Consider the following 26,740-nt stretch of genomic DNA (forward strand, 5'->3'; position numbering starts at 1 on the left):
CTGTGTATCTAAGCTCTGGGGCTGAATGTTGCCTCTTTCCTTTTCCTTTTAGGCACCTCTGCCCACCTGTCATCTTCTCAAGTCTTCTATGACTGCGCATTAAAAAATAATAGAACCAGTGTCTGTCTTCCTCAGCCCAACCAGCCTTCACCTCCTCTAGAAGTTATAAATAACATTATTATCCTCCATGAAAATGCAAGCTTCGTGAGAACAGGCCATTTTTCTTTTATTCGCAGCAATAATCCCAGAGCATGGACCAAGGCCTGGCAAGTAATTTGTAATCCAGAAGTAATTGTTAACTAAATGACTCAATTATTTACTGATATTTTGCTGTAAAAAAAAGTAAGAGCGCACATATTAAAGATCACAAATGTAGCTGAAAATAATTGGTGGGGAGAATTTTTTTATCAAAGAATAGCTTTAAGTATGGCTCATCTTCCTAATAGCTTTATAATTAATTATTCCATAATTGGGATTTAGCTTTTTCCCTCATTTTAGGTAATTCATTTTTCCAGGCTGTTTTTCATGTCCAGCAAACAATGGCTTCAGAAAGGAAGATGCTCAGTGTTGTGAGGAAATGAGGAATGAAGGCCGATGCTCAGCAGACCAGGCCCACGTGTCTATGTGCTTTACTGGGCGGGTAAAGGACAAGCACCGCTTCCTTTGCCGCTTTGAGTTTTACAACCAGCAACCCAGGGTTCTGAACTTCAAACAGCATTTGTAGATTTTACACTATATTTTTTAAAACATTTCTCATTCTGCTTTGCTTTTTATCAGCTCTCTACACACACACACACATGCACACACACACCACACACATGCACATATACGCACACACACACGAACTTGCATGCACACGTTTTGGTGGTGGTGGTACTGGGGTTTGAACTCAGTGCCTTTGCTAGGTAGTTGCTCTACCACTTAAGCCACTCTGTAGTTCCCTTTGAGGTGGGATCTTGCTTAATCCTGAGGCTGGACTAAACGTGGGTGACCTTCCTCTTCGTGTTTCCGTGAGTCACTGGGATGACAGGCTTGTGCCATGGCGCCCAGCCATGGGCCAAGATGGAATCCTGAGAACACTCCCTGCCCCAGGATTGCCTGGAACTGTGGTCTCCCAGCCCTGTGTCCCAAGTAGCATGGATTACAGGCTTGCACCACCTTGCCTAGACTAATTATTTGTTTTTGTAAGTGTCTTCAAAATATATGTTGTTGAAGGATTTGTCTTCAGTAAGAAATGCATGCTTCATATAAAGATGGAACACAAAATTCTTGGCTTAGTTACAAAGCTTAGAATTCTGTAAGCTAGGTAAATAGTACAGATATACATCCCACCACCTGTGTTTGGTCTTGAAGAATTATGGGCATATTAGCCAGGAAGGTCAAGAATGCATCCTTTACAGCTATATACTGGGTGGTACTGACATTTTATAGAACAAGGATGACCAGGCAGAATGTGGCGGTTCACATCTATAATCCTGGCACTTAGGAGGCTGAGGAAGAGTAACATTTTGAAGCTAGCCTGGGATCCTTATCAAGTTCAAAGCCAGCTTGGGCTATAAATATCATGGGTTTGGAACCATAGTGGGATAGGTAAGTAAGACCCTGTCTCACATTTTTAAGTTAAAATAAAAAGCAAAAAGAATAACCAGTATGGCCACGGAGTTCTGCCAGAAACATGGGGCTGAAATAAGAAATAATGCTAGACCTTGGCGTGTTTTCCTTTCCCCCTTACTGCTTCTTGGCACATATGTAGAGAGGCCTTGGGAGGCTGAAGAAACCCTATGACTGTGGAATTGACGTTTTCTTATTAAACATTTGTTGCTGAACTGAAAGAACCAGTGAAAATTCTGGGTTCTTTCTGATTGGCTGTGTCTTGGAAAGGAACTGATTGCCACAATCTCAAAGGGCGTTAGTGGTAGATGGTGCCTGCGACTCAGGTCCTCGTGATCTCTGTTAGCCCAGCCTTCCTCATGGTGTATACGACAGTTTCTCATCCCTTCTAGGTTTCATGTGTAGGTTTATAATGATGATGATGGTATGAGTGGAGATGGGAGAGATTAAGGAAAAAAAGTAGAGGGCTGTTATATCCCCAATTCTACCTTGATAAGATAACTCCTTGATCTATCAGTAGAACACATTAGGTTTCCATTAAGGACAAACATCTTACTGTAGGTAAAGTGAGAGTTATAAAGATGAACATGAACTGGCCCTCCCATTTAGGAAGGCAAGCTGTCTAGTGGTTTACTTCCATGGGCTGGTCGAGTATAGTCCAAAGCCACAGATCTCTCAAGGAGTGCTAGACTCCAGGAAATCATGGTTCTGTGACTCTTAGATTCCAAACAGAAAGCTTACTCCAGAGTGGATTAGCTAGTAGCATTTTTACTATTCTTTAGAATTCATCTCTCAGGGATTTCTTTTTAAATTCCCAAATGTATTTTATCTTAGGTGCATTAGTGTCATTGATGCATTAATTGATGCATTAACATCATTAAATGATCTTATAAGAAGGATTCCAGGGGTAGATATGAAGGAATAGAGCTTGTCTTAAATAGCTGAAGATTTTTTCCAAAGTCAAAAATTAAAAAAAAAAATGCCTTTAATTCAAGGGGAAGGAAGTTTGACCAATTAATTAGAACATGCCTGCTGCAAAGAGTAGACTCATGCACTGATAGTGTTTTGGCGCTGTAAACCTATAGAGGATCTAGACAGCGAAATCAGTAGACATATTCCCTCTAATGGTTGACTAATAGGATTGTCACATTCATCTCTAATGACTTATTCAAATTCGGGTAAATGAAAGTAGGGTTGAAATGATCTATTTGCAAGTCTTTTGACATTTCCAGTTCATAGTAGTAAAAGCCAAGAAGCCAATTTTAAATCCTTTTTCTGGCCACATAAAAGTAATGATTTTGACTACTGAGATACTTGAACTGTGAGGCTATGAGACGCTAATGATAGCTGTAATGATGGATATAATGAAAGCACTGGATGGGGTAGGGCCTTTCTCTGTCACATTAACTGTATCACCAAATAATTAAAACAGAGTTTGAGGGAAGTGCTGCAGGAACGATTCCTAGATGGTGAGCTGATTTTTATCATCGCATTAGAGATAGCCCAGTGTTTTAATGCTGATGGAGCACAACGCTTGGTACTTTGGTAGGAACTTCAAGAAGCCATTATTGTTTTCCTGGCTCCATTTTACACACAAACTATGTGAAAAAAATAGACTATGAATTTTTTTCTCTCATCCTTAATATGTTGCAGCTTCCTGGAAGGTCTGTGGGAGAAATGCTTCACAAAGCTTACTGGGCTAAAGTGGCCGTCTTAGCATCTTCAGCGTGGGGAACATCTGTGCACCAGCTCTGCTTTCTTTGACCGGCTGTGGGTGTGCTTTGGGGAATCATTTCTTTCTCTCTTGACATGCTTCTGTGCTTAAAGCCAGACTGCAGAAATAACAATAGTATGTGCATATTTGTGTAAGTGTATGTGTATATGGTGTGTGTGTTCTCATGTGAAAAGCATGTTAAGCCTAAGAATGTGCTCTGTATCTCCAGATAATTTCAAAGTCATTCCACAGATATGTAGATGTGTTTTTTCCCTTGCTCTCTTGATTAAGGTTTCCGTTTCTACAAATTCTTTCATTTTTTAATTACAGTAATTACATTACATTTTAATTACATTTTAAATAGCACTTTATTGAAATAAATCTAGGTCTTGTAGAATGCTGAGAAACAAAGAAGCATCTTACATTTGTTTGGGGCCTTTTTTGGGGGGGAGGGGGTTGGTTTGGTTTCATTCCATCTGAAATACACCCATGAAGCTTTTCAAAGGGGAGAAATATTGTATCTGGGAAACATCCTGCGTTTTCTTCTGATGCCATTTTTGAATAACTCAAAAGTAGCATTTCCCCTCTTATTTCCCATTTTTACAGCCCTTTGTACATTAAACATTATCCAGCATGTTGCGAGAGAACCCAGCTTATAGATATTTTATTTTTATCTCTTGAATCAAAAGTTGTTTTCCGGGGCTGGGAAGTTGGCTCAGTGGTAGAGCGCTTGCCTTGCATGCCTGAGGCCCTGGGTTCGATTCCTCAGCACCACATAAGCAAAAAGAAAAAAGCCGGAAGTGGCACTGTGGCTCAAGTGGTAGAGCGCTAGCCTTGAGCTGAAGAGCTGAGGGACAGTGCCCAGGCCCAGAGTTCAGGCCCCATTATCGGACCCAAAAAAAAAATTGTTTTCCATGCTTAAAAAATGCTACAAGTAAGATCCTACTTAAATTTTGCTAAATTACTGGCATATGCCCCTTCATTATTCCCGATTTTTATGTTCACTAATTTTCATTCAAAATATTTTAACAAGATACTACTTGAAAATCATTAATCACCAAGTACTTTATATATTGCCCTAACTAAAAAGAGCCACAGGAAAAAAAAACTACTTATGAAACATTTCTTCATCTTTGGAAAGCTCTTTGCTCATTGAGAGAAGGGTATATAAACCAATGTCACTTTGTGGAAATGGTCTAGACAATTACTGTTGCTTATTGCCTGTATGGTCTTGGATAGATAGCATGGCACGCTGTCCACATCATCATAGCCCCATAGGTAGTTATAAGATGAGTTGACTTAGAAGAGTATATATTTGGAGGTGTGACTCAAGTAGTAAAGTGTCAGATATGCACAAAAACACAAATATTCACTGGTGAAATTGCTACTTATTAATGTAGTTTGCTTCTAAAAGCCACTCATGTTAGTTTCTGTTCATCAGTTGGAGCAATTACAATAAGATATTTTCAGCTGTGAATGCAAAAATACAATGTTATGTATATAATAAACACAACATCCCTGTAACAAAGTGAACTGATTTGCCAGAATTTTGTTAACAGAAGTTGATGTTGAGAAACTGCCTGAATCACATATAAATCCATTGATAATTGAGGAGTCAGCAGAATTAGACCAATGAACAATTGAAAATGAGAGAACAAAAATTGATGAGGTCATCAGTAGATGTTCCATATGAGAATTACTTCAGAATCAAGGATAAGAGAAGCGCTTGGGAAAAGTGCGGACGTTTTTGCATCTTTGCAATAATAGTTCTGGTCTCACCTGATCTGTTATTACAGTTTTGTATGAAAGAGCAGGTTCTGAAAAAAAAAATCAACACTTGATTCAGTCTTTACTCACCGCGGCAATTATATTTCAACTTTTGTTTCTTATGACATACTATTTAATGACTTCGTTTAAGTTAATACACCAGTGTGATCTTGCTCACTACTTCAAGAAAAATGGTATTGACTGTTTCTTTGTTACCAATTAGTTTCGAAAGACCTTTGGAATGCAGCCACAACTCTGAGTTTTCAAGCACTATAAATTATGAATATAATGTGCCTCACTTGGCCGCTGTATTTAAGCCTCAGATTATTAATTTATCTCTTTTCAAGTTTAGAGCAGTGATTTTCAATTCAGGTCATATATTAAAATTACCTGAAAAGTCTGAAAATACTGTAGCACAGGCTTCCTCTAGCACAACTGAATCAAAATCTCTGGCTAAATATGGCTGGAAATGAACAATTTTTAACGCCTTCCACCAAAGTTCACAGCAGAGACATTTGCACCCTGTCCACACTGTTTTAATATGTTGAAAAACACTCAGGTTTTTAGGTTTTCCTTTTAATAAATTAACTTAAAAAATAACACAAACAGATTGTCACTGGCAAAAAAAAATTTTTTTTGGTGCCAGTACTAGGGCTTGAACTCACGGCCTCAGGTCTTTTGTTCAAGACCTAGCACTCTGCCCCTTGGGCCACAACTCCACTTGTGACCTTTGTGGTTCACTGGAGATAAGCATTTCTCAGATTTCCTGCCTGAGATGGCTTCGAACCACAATGCGTAGATCTGAGTAGCTAGATTTATAGGCGTGAGCCACCAATGCTAGGCCAAGAAAGCGAAAAACCTTAAGTGAGTTAGCTCATTTCTGTCTTTTGAACTAGGTATATCTCCCCTGCAACAAATGTTGGTTGTAATTACTTGCTAATTTGAGAAAACATCGTGTTGCTGATGTGTATGCTTCAGAGAGAGGGTGAAGACTGGAGCAAGGGCCTTCCTTACTCTTGCAACATCTTGTGCTTGTGAATCTCCATCTCTTCTAATCTCTATCACATTGCACATCCTTCCTAATCACACATACATACTGTTGGTAAGAAGTAAATGATGATTAATCAGGACAAAATGCTTTGGACAAAGCCCCATGCTCCCTTGGCTGTTCAAGTCATATACCTATCGCACATCCTGGCCAGTCAGAAGACCCATCTCTGGACTTGTGTAGCTTGGCTTCTTTTTTAATGAATAGCTTCAGAGCATTCCTCCCTTTATGCCTGTTATAACTCTCCCGCATTGTATAAATGTCAGTAAGGAAAAGGGGGATAATAGTGGGAAGAAGCTCTTAATTTTACCTCCGTGTAATAAAAGTTTATGCAGATTTATTTCAAGAATTGCATTTTCTCGGTCATGTCACAATTTTACATGTGTAATAAGAGAAGCCTGGTCATGTCTAAGTGTATTAATCTGAGCCCAAAACATATGTAGCATGTAAACAAGTTTGCCAGTCTTTACATTCAGAGGAAAGACACACCAGAAATAACTTAAGTTTCACCCAATTATAGAAGATTCTTTCTCCATACAGCTCCCAGAATTAGTTTCGACAAATGGCCACTTAAAACTTGGGTGCTAATTATGAGTTTTTAATATTATGATACTATGTACTAAGTAGGCATTATAGTTTGGGTTCATGCATTTCTTGTGTCCACAAATAACACATCACAAAGAATTTAGAAGGATTGGAGTTTTGCACGAATCAACATTGATTACTAGAAAAGCCTATAAATGACTTCTTTGGGTATTAACTCAGACCGGGACTCACACAGGACATGGCTGACCAACTTTACTTGCAAGCATTTGGGGCAACAATTACATTTGTGCTTGTATGTGTAGCAGAACCTAAAGGCCATGCAGTGGGTGTGGGGGAATCATGAGAGGTTTCCGAGTCACCGGCAGATCGCTTCCCAGCAAAGTCTGATGAAAAAGTAGGCCTCAGATGGAGAGATGGAATAGGAGATTTGAATATTCTTCGTGATAAAGTGAGAGACTAGACATGGGCTGTCTTTAAAACGGATTAGAATATCAAAGACGTTTTGCTAAAATGACATCTAGGCCATGCTCTTTTTGATAGTCTAGATTATATTTGATGTATGTAGCACATATCACTTATTATGACCATGATCAGATTTTACTCTGTATACCATGTAACATATGATATATAATCCTAGCATATGTATCTGTATATAATCTATATGATCTCCGCACTTTTCTAATTATTCAGCTCATTTAGTTTCTGATCTCTTGCTTATAAACTTATTACCCCTCTTTAGGCTCTTTCTGCCCTATTAAATTCTGTTTTGTAATGTATTCTCTCCTCATTTTACATCTTTCCCTTCTTAAAAGATGTGCTTCTTTGAGTCCCAAAGAAAATTACAAAGATGAGCTGATTAAAGACATGTTTTCTTCCTTCTGGGGTGCTGCACACATAGCATAGCCAGTGAGCAGCTTTTCTTTGTTTTGCATTTAATGTCAGGAGGATCTAGCCAGGCCTCAACAAAGAGCAGTAATCAGCAACATGCAACATTTTCTGTCTGTGTCTGCTTCTAGCTTTAGCTAGGATGTTTGTGCTAACCTCATCTGGCACGGCTGGCTGCCTAACAAGTTTGGCCAACTCTAACCAAAACCAAGTGAATTTGTACACAATGTGTCAGCCGCATACCAGAAGACCAGATGATAGCCTTGCTGAGGAGGGGTTTGTCAGCAGAGCTGATCTCTTGGCTGTTCCAAACTCAGCCATGAATCGCTGTCCTCCAGGAGACAGGCCTTGTCCCATTGGCATCATGGCTATCTTGAAAGCAATAAAATCTCGCGTGGTCAATGTTGTTTGTTTTCACAAATGGATTAAGATGGGAAGGGTGGTGGGCATTTTAGGTGAAAATCAGTTCTCTTTTTGTCTCTGGCCCTCTTATCAGACTTCAGCCAGAATCTCCCAGAAAATAATTCCCGGTGTTCCCAGTGCTGGTTATCAAAGGAGATCATGACAGCTTGCCGAATCAACTCAGAGGTCTTTACCAAGCTGCCAGCAATTATAAAAAACCCCATGTTTCAAATTAAGACTTTTTGTGTTTAAAATATCCAGTTTTCTTGCATATTATGGGAATCTCTATTAAACTCATTATTGGGGCTAAAATTTACTAGTTGGCCTAAGTTATTTTCTCTAATTGCTGAGTTTTCTACTCTTGCCAAAGAACAAATTGTAAATATGGAATTTTCATTAGTATTTACACGATTCTACTGTATCATAACTTTTCCTTAAGCACTGTGTGTGTGTGTGTGTGTGTGTGTGTGTGTGTGTGTGTGTGTGGTTTTAAATATGACTAGCAGTCTTTGTATTTTTTTGTGGTTCTCCAGTGCAAAAAAAGGTTCTTGGAGGGTTTTCAATGTTTCATGTTTTTAACCTATGGAAAATTTTAGATTTTTCTAGTCCACTATCAGTCTTGTGTACAAAGAGTCAGGCTTTTGAATCCTCACAGTTATAAAGACAAAAGAAAAATATTGTTAATAGTATGAACAAATAACACCACATGTGAATACAATTTGGAATCCATTCATGTGACAATTTGCCGCTGCTGTTATCTCCATGCAGATGAGTTAAAGGCAGTCAAAATCACCTTGTTTCTCGGACACATTTTGGATTATTCAAATGACGTTCCATGACTCCTACTGAGTACATGCATCAGAAACTGGAATCTTTTAACTATAACAGGTTTGGATTCATCACTGAACTCTATCGGGTCTACCTGCCTGCCAATGGTTCTGGTCATTCCTGTGAAGATATGATTGCCCTGAATGTTTTATCTATTGGGTGAATTCTTTACAGCAGTAGAATGTAAGATCTTGAAGGAATCAACAATTAGGCACAACAATGTGGATGTCTTCCAAAGATTATGTTGAGTAGGATATTTTTAAAGGTATAAGACCACATCCTGTGTGGCTCCATTGACATAAAATTAAGGGAAATCACTGTGTTAGATTGAGATTCATGTTGGCCTGTCTACCCTTCTGGAGGAGGAGAGTGATTGAAATGAAGCATGAAGGAGATAGCTTCAGTGTGTAGGAATTCATTGAGATGTGCAGTTAAAAATCATATAATTCTTTTAACAAAAAGCTTGGAGTCGTAACAGTTCTGAGATACTTGGGTCGAGGGTACCGAGTCAACCGAGCAGGTACATGAGGACCTAAGAGTAGAAATGGGGTGGAGGGAAGCTAGTATAAGAAATCACAGGTCGAATAATTCTGTTGTGGAGCTGAGCAAAGCAGACCTTGCCAGAGCTCGTGATTAGCCAAACTGGCACCGCTACTTGATGAGAGCACTCTGTGACTGGTGTGATACATGTGCACCGAGCACACTTTCGTATGTCTCAGATGTGGCACTGAGTTCCTGACAGATTAGAAACCAGGCCCATGCAGCCAGACCCTGAGCACACTGGCTGACTGGTTCACTCGACCTGTCGGTTCACACGGGAGATTGTACTTCTTCCGTGTACGTTCATCTTCCTATTTCAGAAAGGCAAACATTGCGTTTGGGGAAGGTGCCGACAGGATTGTCATTTCCTCCTGCTGCTGCTCGGCTGTTTCACTGTGTTCAAGGAGGAATGTCTTGAGGATTGAGGATCGTCTGATATGCTTTACGAGAGACCCGAGTCTTGCAGGGAGTTCCATGGGAACTCTTGGAGTGCTCCTGGGGGCTTGCAGGCTGGAGTGGGCAGCTTTTGGGGTGGGTAGGTTGAGTCACAGTGCTTGGCTCCCAGGGTTTTCATTTGATCAGCTCTCATCTGCATGTCAATGAGGCTTGAAGCCCAGGAAAGACATTCACTGGCTTGGGATGTTTATGCAGCTTTTCAGCAAGGGCAATCTAAAGGAACATTTGCCCTGACTGAGCTGATTGTCTTGGAGCACTTATATAGTGAAGGAATCAGGTTCATAGTATGTGTCTCGAGTTATATGATATGTTCAATGATCAGCCTAGTAGGAGTTTAAATCTGAGCAAAAGACTAATCAAAAACAGTAAATGAAACATGCCTTTTAAAACAGGTCAATTGGCCTTTATTTTTATACCTTTTTGCTCCGATTAAAGCCGAGTCCAAATTTACTTTTTTCAGTATATCCGAACAATGCTTTCAATTGCCTTTTTAAGCCATATTAATTTCCAGTGGTACTTCCTTTCCTTTAGGACTAATTTAAAAAAACATGTTTGTTTCTCTAGGCCTTATTCCCAAATCTGCAAGTACCAGGATATAAATTCTGATTTTTTAAATTCCAAAAGACTTTAGGCTTTGAGATCATATAATCTTTAGCAGAAAAAAAATTTACACGAAGGGGGTACATGCATTTGTTCAAGCATCGTGCCAGAGGGCATTTCTACTAAATTCCTCGCAAAGACTTTCCTATTTCTTGTCCACATGTTGTATAACCAAAGACCTGACAAAAATTTAGATTTGTTTCAGAGGACAAAAAGAGAAAAGTCAAGCTAATTTCTTGTATTAATCTCTCATACATAAGATGGCTCAATCATATAACTTGATTTTCAAGTTCTTTCTACGATACAGAACTGTAATATCATGTCCTGTTTTCCTTCTGAGTAAAGCTGAATTAACTCTACCAACAATGATACTCAATCTCAGATCTTATAAGACTAGTAAGTTATAAACTCACCATGTAAGGAAAATCACATCTAGTTCAACCTGACCTTTGAAAGCCTATGAAATAGCCCATAAAATCCACCTTCCCATAACCCAACATTGTCAGGTTTCCTGCTGTACTGGAAAAGTCGTGTCTTTGAGCATTGTATGAGGTAGAACCACATTATAGGAGAAAGTACATCTTTAAACACTAGAAAAGCATCCAGGATGGTAAAATCCCCATGCCAAGAAATAAGAAACCAAATCAATAGAGGGAACAGCTCATATATTCTCTCGTCTCCCATGTTCTTTATCAGGCCTATTTTCACTAAGGGGAGTGCAAGTTGAATTCCCTATGCTACATCACTGGTTTTACTACCTGCCTCTCTCCTCTCTTCTCTCTCCATGTAGTTGAATTTCAGTTCAGTGCAGGGATACTTCTATAACTGTGAAGTCCCTGAAGACCTTTGCCAATGGACAAGTCAGGAAATATACTCAACTCCAGAGGGAAACCCTAGGAAAAAACACCACATAGCCCAGACCCCAATTCTATAGCTATATTTAGTTATGGTTTAGAATAACTGCTTTTGAAGGTAGGTATCATTTATTCATGTTTAAATATATGTAGATGGTGTTTAATATGACACTGAAGCATAGTTTGGCAACAACATAGTGTTCTAACCACTGATTTTCTTTTTAAAGGATCATTACACTGCTTACACTGCTAATATACCTAAAGTTAAACAGAATTCTTTTTTATCCGATTGCAATAATTTGGCACATTTTGCTTAAACTTTTTTTTATACTCACACCTGCACCTATGCCCACACACAGATGCTGGCATCCTTTCTAACATATTTGTAAGGGGCTTCTGGTTTGACTGTTTCTGGGAACTTGTGCCCCTTTCTCTTGGCTGCAAGGTCCGGGCCTGGCGGGCTGACACTGGGATAACTTGCAGGCTAGCCTCAGCCACTCTGTTCTATTCCTCTCACAGGTATGTTCAAGCCTGATGCTTCTGTCCTCATCGTGTTATGACTGGCAGCTGGGTCTTGATCCTGATCTTTACACTCCAATTAAATAATTGAGCAGGATACAAACAAGGGCAGCGAAATCGGTTTATTGAAAGCCAAAGTCCACTCCCCAAGAAGAGTACAGGAGACTGAGCCCGTGTTACAACCTCAGGAGTAATGCTCCTCTGTGCCTTTGTGCATGATGCAGGAAGATTGGGTGGAGCTGGACCAGTCTTTCCCTGGCATCGGCTCTGACGGCCAGGTACATTGACAGGTGGAACTTGTGTAGCAGATGGAGGGGAAGGTTAAACCTGGCTGGACTTAATGGGATGAATGTGCATGTGGTTCCTCTTAGAGACTGTGTAGTCTCTAACTGGGGTCCTGGGCATTGCGGTGCCAAAAGGTCACTGTAAGTGCTCTGTCTCTGTCTCTTGTGCATGCGCACTGGGCGAGGGGTCTGCTTTGTTGGATGAGCATTGTGGTGATCATAACGTGGCACCTGTTAGGCCAGCCACAGGGATTGTATCAGGACTCTGTTTTGGAGGGGCCTTGCGGCCTTCCTCAGGCAGAAGCAGGTTCGGGGGTAGATCTGTGGGGTGGTCTTGCTAGTGGCTTGGCAGCCAAGGGTCTCTACTGCCCACCTGTCAGCAGAGCAACCACAGACCCTGCGCTGTGTGCTTGCCCTCACGTGATACATGGCGAGTCTGACCACGGTGTTGTTGCACACAGCCCTGGAGCTTCTGGCCTGGACACATGGTACCTTTCTGGCTTTCCTCTCAAAACATTCCCATTCTCTGGCCCTGTGGCCCCTTGTTCTACCAAGCTCAGCCCCACGTGGGGCTGGGGATGTGCGCTCTGCCTTCATCCTCGTCGCCATATTGTTCATGGCTCGCTCTCTTCTGTTCCTTAGATCTCTGCTGTGAATTCAGCTCTAAAATGCCTCTGTGTGTGTGTGTGCGTGCGCACACGTGTGTGTGCATGCGTGCCGGTACCTGGATGTGAACTCAGACCCTGTGCTTGCTCAGCTCGCGTACTCTCAGCTGGTGTTCTATCACTTGTGTCACATCTCCTGTCGGGCACTTTGCAGTTATTTTGGAAATGGACTCTCGGGGACTTCTCTTTGACTTTTGATCCTCTAGGACTCTGCCGCTTGATTAAACAGGATCACAAACATGAGCTACTAGTGCCTGATTTAAGAGATCTTTCTTGGCCTTTCATATTTACCTCACCTTCACCAAGCTGATTTTGTTTTCATTTATCTAAGATCAAAAAGATTTTGTGTACTTACTTACATATTCCCTGATTCATCTATTAGAACTATATTGTCCCATACGGCACTCACTAGCCACTAGTAAGTAGCCAGTAGCTACTTACACTTTAAGAAATTAAAATAAAATGGATAATACTTGCCCACATTCTAAATGCTCAGTTATCTGTGGCCATGTTGCTGGATAACACAGATGCAGAATATTCCCTTAAGCCAGAGAGTTCTACTGATCAGATCTGTGTTAAAATAATAAGAGTCCCCTGAGGGAAGAGGACCTATTGGTGGTTCACAGCTAGATGTGACATGGGGCATTCAGACAACATTGAATAGAATGAATGAGGAAAGGAAGAGAAACCTTCTTCACGCTAATATTTGTCTTCAGTCCTTCCATATCCTGAAATAGACATATTTCACGATTTAAAAAATTAAGTTTTTATTTTTAAATAGGAAAGCGGGAACTTGGGGGAATATTTAATTGTTGAGGGACATCTTCCTAATGCAGTCTTTCGCCTTGTCTCCTTAGAACCTCTTTTCTGGGACTATGTATTTGAAATAAAGGCCCTTTTCCCCAGGCTCTGTTTGGGTTGATAAGCCCTTGCCTCCAGGTATCTCTATATGTATGCACCAGCAACCACTGAGGCTTCAGTTCCTGAAGATTAGAAATATGAAATGCTTTGCCTGCGAGTTACTTGTGCTTTTTCTTAAAAAAAAATTAGTTTTCCTGGTGGAAAAAACTCTACTTTTCTCAAGTTCCCTAACAGTGTATGACCTGACCGCCCTGTGTGGCGTGGGACTGGTGGATGCACTTTGCTCTAAGCTCTGTTGCTGAGTGTTGATTAAAAGCGTTGCTTTTACTCCAGCTAGCTTCAGAGCCAATAATGCCCGTATACATAGTTACTGTGAACTTTTGAACTCAAGAGAAACTTCTGTCTAGGAGTCACAAGAAGTAAGTAATCTTGCTCTGAGAATTCGTGTCTTCTCTGAGGCAAATCACATAGATTAAAAAGTGCAGGCTTGATTCTTGGCTTGATTCTTGGTTTCTTGTAAGTAAAGGTTTAAAAAAATTATCTATGCTCTTTAAACATTATTCATAGAAGGTTCTTTAAAGAAGAGTTCTTCAAATTCCTAGATTAAAATACCATTCCATAAAGTAGATATGAAAATTATTTGGAAATAAGTTTCAGATACAGTAAGACAAATATTTAAACCCCAAATAATTTATTAAGTCATATTCTGAGGTTTAGTTTCTAGAAATGTTTAGATTTGAACTATCTAAGTAGAGTGCTAAAGCATTTTTTTGGCTTTCATTTTGTAAATTTTATTTTATTGAAAAGATGCTATACACAGTTACATGAGTAAGGCAATGAGTACATTTCTTGCCAAGCATTGTTTGAATTTTATTATTAAGTAGTTGTTACAATTCCATAAGTCAGGCTATAAGTACAATGCCCCTCATTCTCCCATTTCTCTCCCTCTCCCATCCCTACCCTCCCTCTAGTTACATGGTTAAGTTTTTATATAGTGCACATTGAATTTGTTTTGGAATAGGGTTCATATCTGAGACTCTGTCATCTTGAGAAATGAGATTTCTGTATTATATACCTTGGAGACCTGTTTTGTTGGTGAACACTTATTTAATAGGAGATTACGAGAACTCTAATAGCCATTAGTGGAAAGGGGTATTCTTTTTATTTAATCGGAAAAGGTAAAGTGTGATTTGTCTCTAAAAGCTGAGTGATCGGCAGCCCGGGGATCTGTGTGCTTTGAGATAAGAATGTTCTTCTCTCACATGTACCGCTACTCATAATTCAGGCGTCAGCCTCTCCGAGGAGGTTCTGAGTATGGACATGCTGCAGCCAAGGGGCTGCTGGAAGTTAAGAACCTCATTAGGAGCCAGATGCAGGTGGCTCGTGCCTGTAATCGTAGCTCCTCAGGAGGCTGAAACCTAAGAACTGAAGTTCAAAGCCAGGCTGGGCAGGAAAGTCCCTGAGACTCTTTATGTCCACCTTAAAACAGCCAGAAGTGGAGCTGTGGCTTAAGTTCATAGTGTTACTAGGCTTGAGCTAAAAAGTTCAGGGATGGCGCCCAGGCCTTGAGTTCAAACCCCAGGACCAGCACAAGAACAAAACAAACAAAAGCGCCTCTCATGCTGTCGGGGTTAATCAGCCCCACTAGGCTGGGGCTTTTTCACACAGCAATAGGAAGGCATTGGTTCAGGGAGCACTTGGAAGCACATCTGTTGATGTCAGCATTGTTTGGGGCTTGTTGACACCTAAATGTTTAGCAACATGACCAGCATGTCTACTGAGAGACTACCCCACCACAAGCAAGTGCTTGGAAGAAGCTGACAAATGCTTCCGAGGTTTGGAACAGCACCAGTTGAACAGATAGCCTACAGCGTGCTGGGGCTGGGACTTTCCATCTTCCTGACAGACGGCACATTTCAGTTGCTTTCTGAGTGAGACTGGCGATGGGTACGGCGGGATTGGCCATGGAGATGAAAACCACTGGTCCCTGCGATGTCCAGGACCACACGGATCGTCCTGGCTCGGAGGTGGATCATAATCCTTTCTCCACCAGTCATTTGCGCTGAGAATTAATGAAGGCTACTTCACCCGTGCCTCAGTTTTCCTATCTCTAAACTGTTTTTTTTTCTTTTAGGGAGGTAAATGGGGATGCAGAAAGGCAGGGAGGAAGGGTAAATAAATGCAATCATGCTATTCAGTATACATACTATGTGGAAAATGACCAAATGACCTGTGTAACTTGTGGGCAGGGATAGGAGGGGGGAAACAGAGGGAAAGCGAAAGAAGGGGCAACGTTGTCCCAAAATAAAGGTACTCAGTGCCTTCTTTACAGCACCTTAATATTATTACTATTTTCTTAAAAAAGAAGTTAGTTATGCTAACTTGGCATAGGATACTTGCTCAAAAAGTGGTAATACCTCTTTCAGCTTTTCCCAGCTAGCTGGAACTCTAGCTGGGAAAGAGGTCAGCTCAACTTTTTTGGACTGCTTTACATGGCACAATAGTTTTATTTTGTAATGTCTCTACGTGTACTCCATAAGAAATAAACGTAATTCTGTATGCTATGAATAATCAGGAGAAGAAAGAAAAAACACTTAAAAAATGAAGCCAGTACAACTTGGAACCATGTTTAAGAATGAAAAGTAAAATAATAATAAGCAAATAACCTGATTGTAATTCTTCCTGAAAAACTAAACTGAACATAAGTCTATTGACCCCTAGGTTCAATAAAATTTCTATTAGATCTACAGAATGAATTGGCAAACAAGGGTTTCAACTACATTGTACGTTTGTATTACATAATGTTTTTCATTTTGTTTGACTTCAGAGTACATACTCAGAGTCAATTTTGCAAAAAAGAAAAACAGTATTTTGGGTTTTATCAACTTATCCATGCATTACATGATGCAATCACATGATCTATCTTATTTTGTTTGACACAGAGTTCATAATCAGAGTCAATTTTTTGAAAAAAAGAAGAAAATAATATTTTGGATTTTTAGCGACTTATCTAAACTCCCCTTTTTAACCTAAAATAGTCAAATCATTCTCTTCTGTAAAGTGCCAGTCACAACACCATTGCTGGTGAGATTTTCCTTTTGTCTGATGTGTATTTAAGTTATTCAATTTCACTTTCTGACTTCATGGATTGTGTGTATTTCAATTTCACCTCAATCCTAAGTGCATCTTATATGTTTTGCATTAAGAGAAGGGTTTGAAATTGTCCAGATCAATGAGATTCCAAACACACTGATTCAATGAATACAGAGAGAAAGAGCTATGGAGGGGTGGGGAGGAGAGGAGAGATATCTGCTATTATAAACAGGGATGGAAGGGGTATTTTTTATTTTTAACAACAGCCCATTCATGAATATTTTCATGTTATGATGACTTGTAGATCCTTATGCAGCATCAAAACTGGGAAGCTGAAGAGCTAGGAGTCCCGGGGTAGAATTACTGTGACTCTCTGATGAAGAGCTACACGGTATCCTGCTGGTCCCCAGCATGATCTTGGCTCAGCATATTTGCTCATCCTGTCCCTGGGGCTTTGCAGAATAGCTTTCCATCAACACAATTGGATCCTCTGCTTCTCCACCACAAATAGAGCAGCCTACAAATAGAAGAAAGGGGGGAAGATAGTTCATGCACAATCAACTTTTAGGCATCTATGAAATTGACCAGATAATTTTAATAAAAAGAAAAAGAAGAAACAAAACTGACTAGTAATAACTATGAAAGAAGGATCCTGGTAATTTTCCCCCCCTGGGTGAATGGATTCATTTAGGGGATCAAAAAAAGGGGACAGGGGAATAATATGTGTGAGCACTCTTAAGTTCCAAAGCAAAATCTTGATTTCTAGCCATCACTGACCTGGCCATTGTGAATGATTCTACTTGTCTAATCAGTGGGTGCTATTCTAATCAAATGAGAATAGTAATAACATAATGTCATTTGCTTAGTGATTATTCCAGTCACTGTTCTAAGGACTTGGCTTATGTTATCTCATTTAACCTTTACAATACCCTCAAAAGTATTTCCATCACACCTTAAAATGTCCAATTTATGGATGTGAACAAAGCAGCCGTCTCTTCTGTGCCTGTGGGTGCTGGTGCTGGATAGAAACCTGGCATGAGTTCAAGATGGATGTGGTTGTTGCCCATTGAAGTACAAAGGCCTAGACCCATGAAGGTTATCATCTGGCTCAGCCAGTGGGGGAACATAGAGAATTTCGGAATCAGAGTGATTATTTTTTTTTATCGGAGTGCTTTTTTGACTCCAGGAATAGAACACATGGAAAGAATATTAGTGAAGAGTCACATTTTCCTTCTGTTAACTTCACAGCTATTCAGAGGAACTACAGGATTGACTTGAAGGGAAATATAGTAGGTTAGAAGGGGAAATTTAAGGCTTATCAGCAGAAATGGAATGTTTCAACCCAGAGAACTGAAAGGAATGTACACTCGTTACCAAGTTCAGAATCAGATCAACTAGGAACTGGTGGGAGGGCTGGTGAATGCCTGCATTTCCATAGATAACAAAAAACGGTATGAGCCAAGAACTCAGAGTTTACTGGAATGAAGCAGAGGGTCCAATGCGTGTGAACTGGGCATGAACCATAGGTGAGGGGCTTTGGCAGTATCCCCTTTGTAATGATACAATAACGACAAACACATGCAAATGAACTAATGCAATGAAATATGCCCCAGCTTGCTTCATCTTGGGGGATGGAGTCATTGAAAGGATCTGTAAGGTCTGTATGGCCTTAACATCCTGAATATGCCTCTTATTGACTGAAGAGTTTGATAAGCGTTCAAGCCCCACACAAAAGAAGTGGGCGACATAGATTGAGATTTCAGGTACCACGGCTTTGTTCTTTTGCTGATGTGGCGGTGCTCAATGCTAGTCATTCCAGTGGCATATTACCTTGCAGGTTGTCAATGCTCTCAGGGAGGAGCTGGGTCTGGAAATGGCAGGCTCATTCCCCCGAGGCCTGTGTGCAGTGACTGGGATTGACAGGGTCTCTGTGGGTTGAGCTTTGCTGCCTTTAAGAGTCAGTGTCAAACTAGAAGTAAACATAATAGGAAGGGAAGGAAGGAGGGAGGGAAGGAAGGAAGGAGGAAAGGAATGAAGGAGGGAAGGAAGGAAGAAATTTTTGCTTCCTGTTGGAAGTAGAAGAGTGTTAGAAACTATAAAGAAGAGAAAATATTCTTAGTTAAATGATGTGAAACTGAGAATATCCTTAAGAAAGGTCCCTATGAAAAGGCACCTATACTCAACCCTTTATTGTTCCAGTACATTCGACATAGATACGATTTTAGACAATATTTAAACATTGCTGTACAGACAGATGGTATTGTGCCATCATGTCTTTTGTGTACGTTATACACTACTGTAACATGTGTCCTCTGCACAGAACATGCTTTGATCATGTTCACGCCCCTGACTTGCCCATGCTCATGCTTTTTCTCTCATGAATCCTCTTCCACATCCTTAGTGGTCCTCCCTTCAATTTCATTCTTTTCTCCCTCACCCCCTGCCACCTGCCACATATAAACAAAACATGGATACTGCGTTTAAGAGTCTAGCTTATTCCACTCAAGATAATATGCTTTTGTTCTTCCTTTTGTCTCAATAAAAGTATGTAGAACATATTTTTTTTTCATTCATCCAACATACAAATAGAACCAACCAACCCAAATATCACTTGATTGTTTCAAAATTGACAAAATCCAGTATCTCTTCATAATAAAAATCCCTGAAGAAACTAGAAATAGAAGGATCCTATCTCAACATTGTATATTCTGTATCCAGCCAACTAAACAAACTGGAGAAAAGCTAAAGGCCTTTTCTCTAAAATCAGGATGAGACAGGGAGATCTTCCCTCTCCATTCTTATTCAATAAAATGTTTGAAATCTTATCTCGAACAATTAGACAAGGGAAAGAAAAGATGTAGAAATAAGAAAGGAAGAAGTCAAATTAACCCTGTTTACTCTTATGATGGTTCTATACTCAAAATACCTACGACTCCATAAAACCTCTTAGATGTTTCAGCAAAGTAGCAGAATTCGAAATGAAGATACAACAAACCAGTAACCTTTCTATATGCCAGTAACTTGAGACTATTCCCTAAGTCCATTCACAACAGCCTCAGAAACAGAAAAAAGAAAACCTGGATATAAAGCACCATGTCTTCAGCTTGCTGATAATGAAAACAGAAGCATGTCGTAGTAATGAAGCCGTTTGGACCAAGAGCATTCTGAGAAGGAAATAGGTGGCTGCCAACTTGGAGTTGTTGCTTTAAAGTCAGAACTTTTTCATTCATGTTACCGTATTTTTCATAAAATTTCAAAGTTAAGCAGCAACAAAAAAATCTGTACTCTTAAAGAAAGTTTTAGAAAAAAAAGCCAGAGAAGACCTTTGAGCCTTCTATCCAGCTTCCCCAGTGTTAACACCTTGTACATTGGTACTATCAGGATTTGACTTTGGCACATTCCTATTTACTAGCTACAAATCCATAATGATTTCACCAATGTACATGTGTACAAATGTTTACACATTTTACATGTAATACTATAAAAGAATTTTCAATTCTTTAGACCCTGAAAATAATATGCCGAAGTTAAATGAGCAAACCCACCCAATAGACCTGTGTCTTTTCTCTGGCAGTCTCATTAGAAAGACCTTACCCTAGGCATCGACCTGCTTTCTCATCCTTTATAAGCTGATCCGAATGTGTTAGACAAAGCTGTAATATTGTAAGTAGCAGTATTCAGTGGCTGTTTCTACTGAAAGGGAACAGAATAATCCCAAAAGAGGGACACACAAAGCATTTGAGTCAGACAACCATCTGAATGTAAAATGAATCTCAGAAAAACTTACCATTACACTTATACCTGCCCTTAGTTTTCATCTCCTTGCTTGGTGACTTCTCTTGTGCTCTGCCCCGACCTTTGCCCATCTCTCTGAGTTTATTTAGTCCTGTGAAATGCACATCTCTCGCAATCCTCTGTCTGGACTCCTGAGAACCAGGGACCTTTCATTCTTTTAAAATTATAACTACTTTTATGCTATTTGTCCCCCAACTTCAGTGTATCTTATAGTTACTTTCAAATGATTAAACCATATTTGAGATTCCATTCGATGGCCAAGAGTCCACACCGCTTCTCCAGTACAAGCAGAAAGCACCCGGGGTACTGTGTGCTTGATTTTTAGGAACCAAACCTTATCAAGAACTAGCTGTCATGTAGTGTTCGCCCACTTTAAGCTTCCTCTAAGCACCATGATCATCTTTGTAGTCCTGCGTGTAACTAGACATTCACACATGCGCAGGTAAATACACATATGCTTATGAACACACACACACACACAAACATGCCTATTTCTGTTACATTGTGTCCAAGAGGCTGCTTGTTAGAAAACGGAGACAGTGCGGACAAGGCTGGCCAAATCATTTACAACCCATGTGTGATCACTCCAGATCTTCTGTATCTAGATTCCTAACCCAGTGTTGTTCTGACAGACTGGCTTAGAAAGTACCACGTGTACAGACACAGGTTCCTTTCTTCCCATTTCAGCAGCCTTTCCACCACAGTCAGTCTGGGCAGCCGGGCATAGCAGGGTTCAGGGTAGGAGGTGGCTTCTTGAGCAGACTGGTCAGCTGTAGAGAAGTCGTCCTCTCCCAGCTGCCTGGATTCTCATAGGAGGCTGCCCCTGATTCCGCCCAAGGCTTTCCTGTTGGAGTTATTCCATTTCATGTGCAACAAAGCAAGATACTTCCAGGGTCCTCGTGCTTGTAGGCTTGTAAAGTGATGGTCTACTTCTCCAATTTCCTCATCTTCCTCTGCTACCAGTTTCTCCCTGTCATTGAATGCAGTATATCCACAAGTCAGAAGTTTCTCTTTTTACTCAAACTCTTGCCAGCCTGCTGCGTTTTGGAGCCACACAAAGCTGATGGTGTGTCCCGGACCAACTGGAACTGATCAGGTTACTCTTTCTTACTGGCTCTGATAATACCTCGTGGGGTTATTGTAAGGATTTCAAGAGATAACATATATGAAAGCTCTGACTCGGTGCCAGGCTACTCAATCTTTCTTCCTTTCTCCCACTCAAGTGGCCTGCAGCTCTGATCCTCATTTCCCAGTGCTTAGCACGGTAATATAATCAGCAACATTAGTACGTCTAAAAGGCAATTACTATTTAATTGCTCTGGCCCAAGCCAGCTTGAAGTTCTTCTCCATTCACTTCTAATTTGAGGTTAGAGGTTTTACTCCTATCCCTGGCTGGTCACAAAATCACTGTCTCAGAAAGAATTGAAAATAACTTCAGGCAGCCATTGGTTACCAGGAAAGCATTTTGGTAATTCCTTCCATTACTTCTATATAAAAATGCTAATATTCATTAGCTCTTGGCCAATAGACAGATCTCTCTGTGTGTGCATTGTCCTGCTTGGTTAGGCAACCTCAGGAAGCAGGCTCTCGTCCTGATCCTCATTAAAATAAATCACCGCCCTCTCATGGATGCAGATTTAGAATCACACTTCAGGCCTCTCTTTTGAGAAGGCATTTATTTAGATTTCATCCTCAATTTAAAGGAGTAAATGCCTTTCCTCAGTCTGTGAGGTTTGTGGGCCTGTGACAACACAATGAATGTTTTACTTCACTCCCTCCCAACCCAACACCACATAAGATAACTGCAGCCTCTAGTCAGGAGTCCAGGGTTCTGAGATTTCCAATCAAAATCCTTAATATTAGAACCTTACAAGTGCCTTTGAGGAAATATAAATTGCCTTAAACCACACCAAAAACATTTGTATCTGAACCACTTTCCGTGTGATTGTGAGTTTATTGAAGTAAATTTGAAATAACTTGTAGCTGTTTTGAGTGTTGGAAAATTGCCTGGGCCATATAATTCTCCTTTAGTTCTTTTTTTTTTTTTTTTTGTTAAATCTTCTGCCAAAGTAAATGGAAGCTGTAGAACCTTTGAACTGCTCGGTTCTCAAGTGATCTCAGTGGTGCTGGACTGGCAGAGCCAAAGTTTGGTTTTTAAAGGGAGATTTTTTTCATTCCCCTCAAGTGTCCACATCACTTACCTTCTTTGAGTGAAGCTGTGGTATTGCTTCCTGGGCTCTCTGGCTTGGGGCCATGTTGGTGTCTCTCAGCAGCAGGCTTTCTGCTAAAGGAGCTCCCAGCATGGTGGTCAGAGGTTCTTGGGGCTGGCATTCAGGCTCCTCAGCACACATCTAGCATCACAATTCAGGCAGCTCTGTTTTCCCTCTTCAAAAAAAAATCCCTTCTGCAAAGGAGGAGGCTGCAATGCTTGGTAAGAAATGTACGCATTATCCTGCCCATGTAATTGTAACTCCTCTGTACAGTATGTTCACAAATAAAATAAAATTAACTTTAAAAAAAAATCCCATCTGAAATCATGTGGCTTGGAGTTCAACGCCAGCTCCTCCTGCTGGTAAGGGAAAGTGGTTTTTACTTCTCCATGCTCCATTGTCTTTGAACTGGAGATGGAAGACAGCACTGCCCTGTACCAGTGTAAGTCAGCATAAAATAGAGGAGATAATTGCACCTCATGTTTATTGTGCTATTAGACTATTCATGATAGCCAAGCTATTGATTCCAGAATCCAGCCAGGTGAGAAGCAGCTGATGAATGGATAAAGAAAGTGTGGTTTATGATATAAGGGAGTAGTATTCAGCCATAAGGAAGAATGCAATTTTGTCATTAAGGTTAGTTTTTTTTTTTAAAGGCAGACTGAGGAGGACAGGTATCAGATTTTTCTCTCATGTGCAGAATCTAGAATGAGATATATGACATAAAAGCCGAAAAGGGAACTGATGGGGGTGATCAAAGTATATTCTGTGCATGTGTCAAAACAGAATAATGCAGTTAAGATTGTAGAAGGGGCTGGGAATGTGGCTCAATGGTAGCGTGCTAGCCTTGAGCAAGAAAAAGCACTCAGGGACAGTGCCCAGGGTTTGAGCCCCAGGATTGGGGGGAAAAAGATTGTAGAAAAACGTGAAGAAGAGAGTATAAGAAAGTAACAGAAGGAGGGGCTGGGAAGGTGGCTCAGTGGTAGAGCGCTTGCCTTGCATGCATGAGGCCCTGGGTTCGATTCCTCAGCACCACATAAGCAGAAAAACAAATTACCCCCCCCCCAAAGAAAGTAACAGAAGGAGTGAATAGATCAAAGAGCAATATATACATGCATGCAAATATCACAGCAGACCCCTTTGCGCTAGTAATAAAAAAAATTCTTGCCACAAAAACAGCACTGCCTGCCCAGATTCTCTGTTTTTAAGTATTTTGCTCTAGTACCCACAGCCATATGGCTTATTAGGTTGAACTTCTTGTTTTTTTTTGCTTACTAATAAATTTTAAACTATAAATAGTATATCCTAGATAATATTATACATATGCATGGAATATAATGAAATGTGCATACAGTATTAGCATGGTGTTATGATTAGCAGGCAGTTGACACACTTTTCGTGTGTCAATTCTGGAGACGCAGTTCTCAGTAAAGAATTCTTCATCCTAGTGTCTTACATTTAACAAAATCTTCATCTGTTAAGCAAATATTCACAAAATTTTGTTTCTTTTATAGTTGCATATATCCTGTTTGTTATAACCTTCCAGAAAAATTCAGGCACATTAGTTTGTACTTTTGCCATTAACCTGATCTCATACATGTGTCTATCTGGTCTTTTTTTTTGCTATAATTGTTACTATTTGAGCATATTTGAAACACGGGTCATTTCTTCATCCATAATTCTAAACTTAACTCTCCTGTTCAGGTGCATGCCATGGTCTCCACATGGTTTGCGTGCATCTCCAGGAGTTTGTTCTCTAAATGTCCATGTTGAGAAGTGGTGGAAGGGCTAGAGCCCCACAGGAGCTAATCGGGTCACTGAGAGCTCTGCAGTCAGGAGGAACGGATGCCGAGTCCTCTGCAGCCCTGGGTCATTCTATGAATGGGCTGTCTCCTTCCGTGGTCTCTCCCTCTGGTGACGCCGTCCCTCCATTCCACATGCACTCTCGCCACCGGGCCGCCACCTGCCACGAGCCCTGTGTGGGGCTGTGTGGATGCTGGCACTGCAGCCCTGACCGCCCCACACTAGGAGCCAAGCAAAGGTCTTTTCTCTGGAAAGTGCCCCTTGCCAGACATTTTGTTTTAGTAATGGAAAATGGACTAATGCAAAAAAAAAAAAAATTAGTGCTAAGAAGTGGGGTCTTTGCTGTAACTTTAACTGAAAGTGTAAAATGGCTTTGGAACTGGCAGGCAGATGTGGGGAGAGCTTAAGCCTCTAAGGAGGGCACCAGTGGCTCCCGCCTGTCATCCCAGCTCCTCAGGAGGCTGAGATCTGAGGATCATGGTTCAAAGCCAGCCTGGGCAGGAAAGTCTGTGAGACTTTTATTTCCAATAACCACTAAAAGTGCTGTAAGTGGAGCCATGGCTCAAATGGTAGAGTACTAGAGTGAAAAACCTCAGGGACTGTACTCAGTCTCTGAGTTCAAGCCCCAGGACTGATGTACAGAGAGAGAAAGAGAAAGAGAGGAAAGGAGGGAGGAAGGAGGAAGAGGAAGAGAAGGAGGAGGAAGAAAGGAGGAGGAAGAGGAGGACGATGACGACAGTGACGACAACAACAACAACAATGCTAGAAGAAGGGAAAGATGCTGTGTGCAAAGGGATTCTGATGTGGCTCATCAGGCCATAAGGCTAGAGAACTGGCCCCGGATGGAAAGGGTGGCACTGCTGGAAACTCAAGTGAAAGGCACCAAAGCTGCTGTTAGCCTTGTTCCGCTGAAAAATCCTGGCTGCGGCCTGGTGTTTTGCCCTGGAGCGGTGTGCAAAGTCTAATTTAAGAGTGTTCACCTGTGGTATTTGATGGAAGCACCTCTGAGCAGCAAAACATCATGCTGTGACATGACAGCAAAGCATCATGCTGTGACATGACTATGTTGAATACTTTTAGTTGCACATACGGGAAGCAAAAGGAAAACCTGGCCAGAGAAGGAGAGACAAAAAGTTAAGAGAACGGGGCTGGGAAGGTGGCTCAGTGGTAGAGCGCTTGCTTTGCATGCCTGAGGCCCTGGGTTCGATTCCTCAGCACCACATAAGCAAAAAGAAAAAAGCCGGAAGTAGCGCTGTGGCTCAAGTGGTAGAGCGCTAGCCTTGAGCTGAAGAGCTGAGGGACAGTGCCCAGGCCCAGAGTTTAGACCCCACGACCGGACCCCCCCCAAAAAAAAAAAAAGTTACAAGAACAGAATAAGGTCCTAGCTGAGCTTCCGAAGCAAGCCACTAGCACGTAGAAAACATGGTGATGTGGCAAGAGAACTGGGTGAAGGCATCAAGACTGTCTCCGAAGGCTGAGAGGCCACCCTTTCCATCCTGGGTCTTCGATCTCATCATCAGAGGAATGAGAAAAACACTGAGGATTAAATGATACTAAATTTGCAAAGCAAAACAACAATCCAGTGCCTAGCTCAAGTGGGTGTTAGATAAATTCTGTCCAATATGAGTATGATTGTTGCATAATATTTATGATCACTATCATCATGACTACTATTGTCCTAAACACAGGACATGCCTATTTGACTGTAACTGACACTGACTAAATATTTCTAAAGTTGTATGAGGATTCTAAGTTGGAAAGCTATCATAGAATCCAATTAAGGCAAGCATGCTTAATAGCAAGGTATAACCTCCCAATTCTTGTCACCTTGCACCTTGGATTGGGGGTGCAGATTCCTACCTGCTTATAACAGTCATAAACTTCTTATCACAGGCTTGCTACTTTTCTACTCCTCACAGAAAGGCGTAGTAAAGACTAAATACTGACTTTCTTACGTAGCTAAAATACAAGTTATTTCTTTTTGGTCTGATGGATTTTGGGGGGGGGCGGGTCAGAACAATGTTGTGCTTAGAAACAGTATTTCCCCCCACCCCCAAAAAATTCCTGATTTGTATTATTTTTCCAATTTCTATGGCATACATATTCTCAGTATGACCAGTTGGAAGTTTCTCACATTGGCACAAGCTAACTCCACGACACCATTAGATCACACTAAAGCACCTGCTTTGACAACACGGGGTAGTGTGGTTGTCAGCAACATCCACACACACAGTCACGTGTCCCATACGGACATATGCA

General features: G+C 40.9%; 1 protein-coding gene across 6 annotated transcripts in view; it reads left to right on the top strand.

Annotated features, from left to right (window-relative positions):
- The window catches only part of LOC138819667 (synphilin-1-like), a 132,098-nt gene that overhangs the window by 28,939 nt on the left and 76,419 nt on the right, over positions 1-26,740 (top strand). The window contains exon 1 of one of the 6 annotated variants that reach the window (XM_070011162.1): positions 12,005-12,048. The exons of the other annotated variants lie outside the window; for them this stretch is intronic. The gene's annotated coding sequence lies outside the window, so the exon portion shown is untranslated. Of the gene's footprint in view, positions 1-12,004; positions 12,049-26,740 lie in introns of those variants that run through there. 6 annotated transcript variants of the gene reach the window in all.

This window comes from Dipodomys merriami, unplaced genomic scaffold (assembly GCF_024711535.1).
Source record: "Dipodomys merriami isolate MVZ:Mamm:240054 unplaced genomic scaffold, mDipMer1.0.p SCAF_81, whole genome shotgun sequence".
NCBI classification, from domain to species: Eukaryota; Metazoa; Chordata; class Mammalia; order Rodentia; family Heteromyidae; genus Dipodomys; species Dipodomys merriami.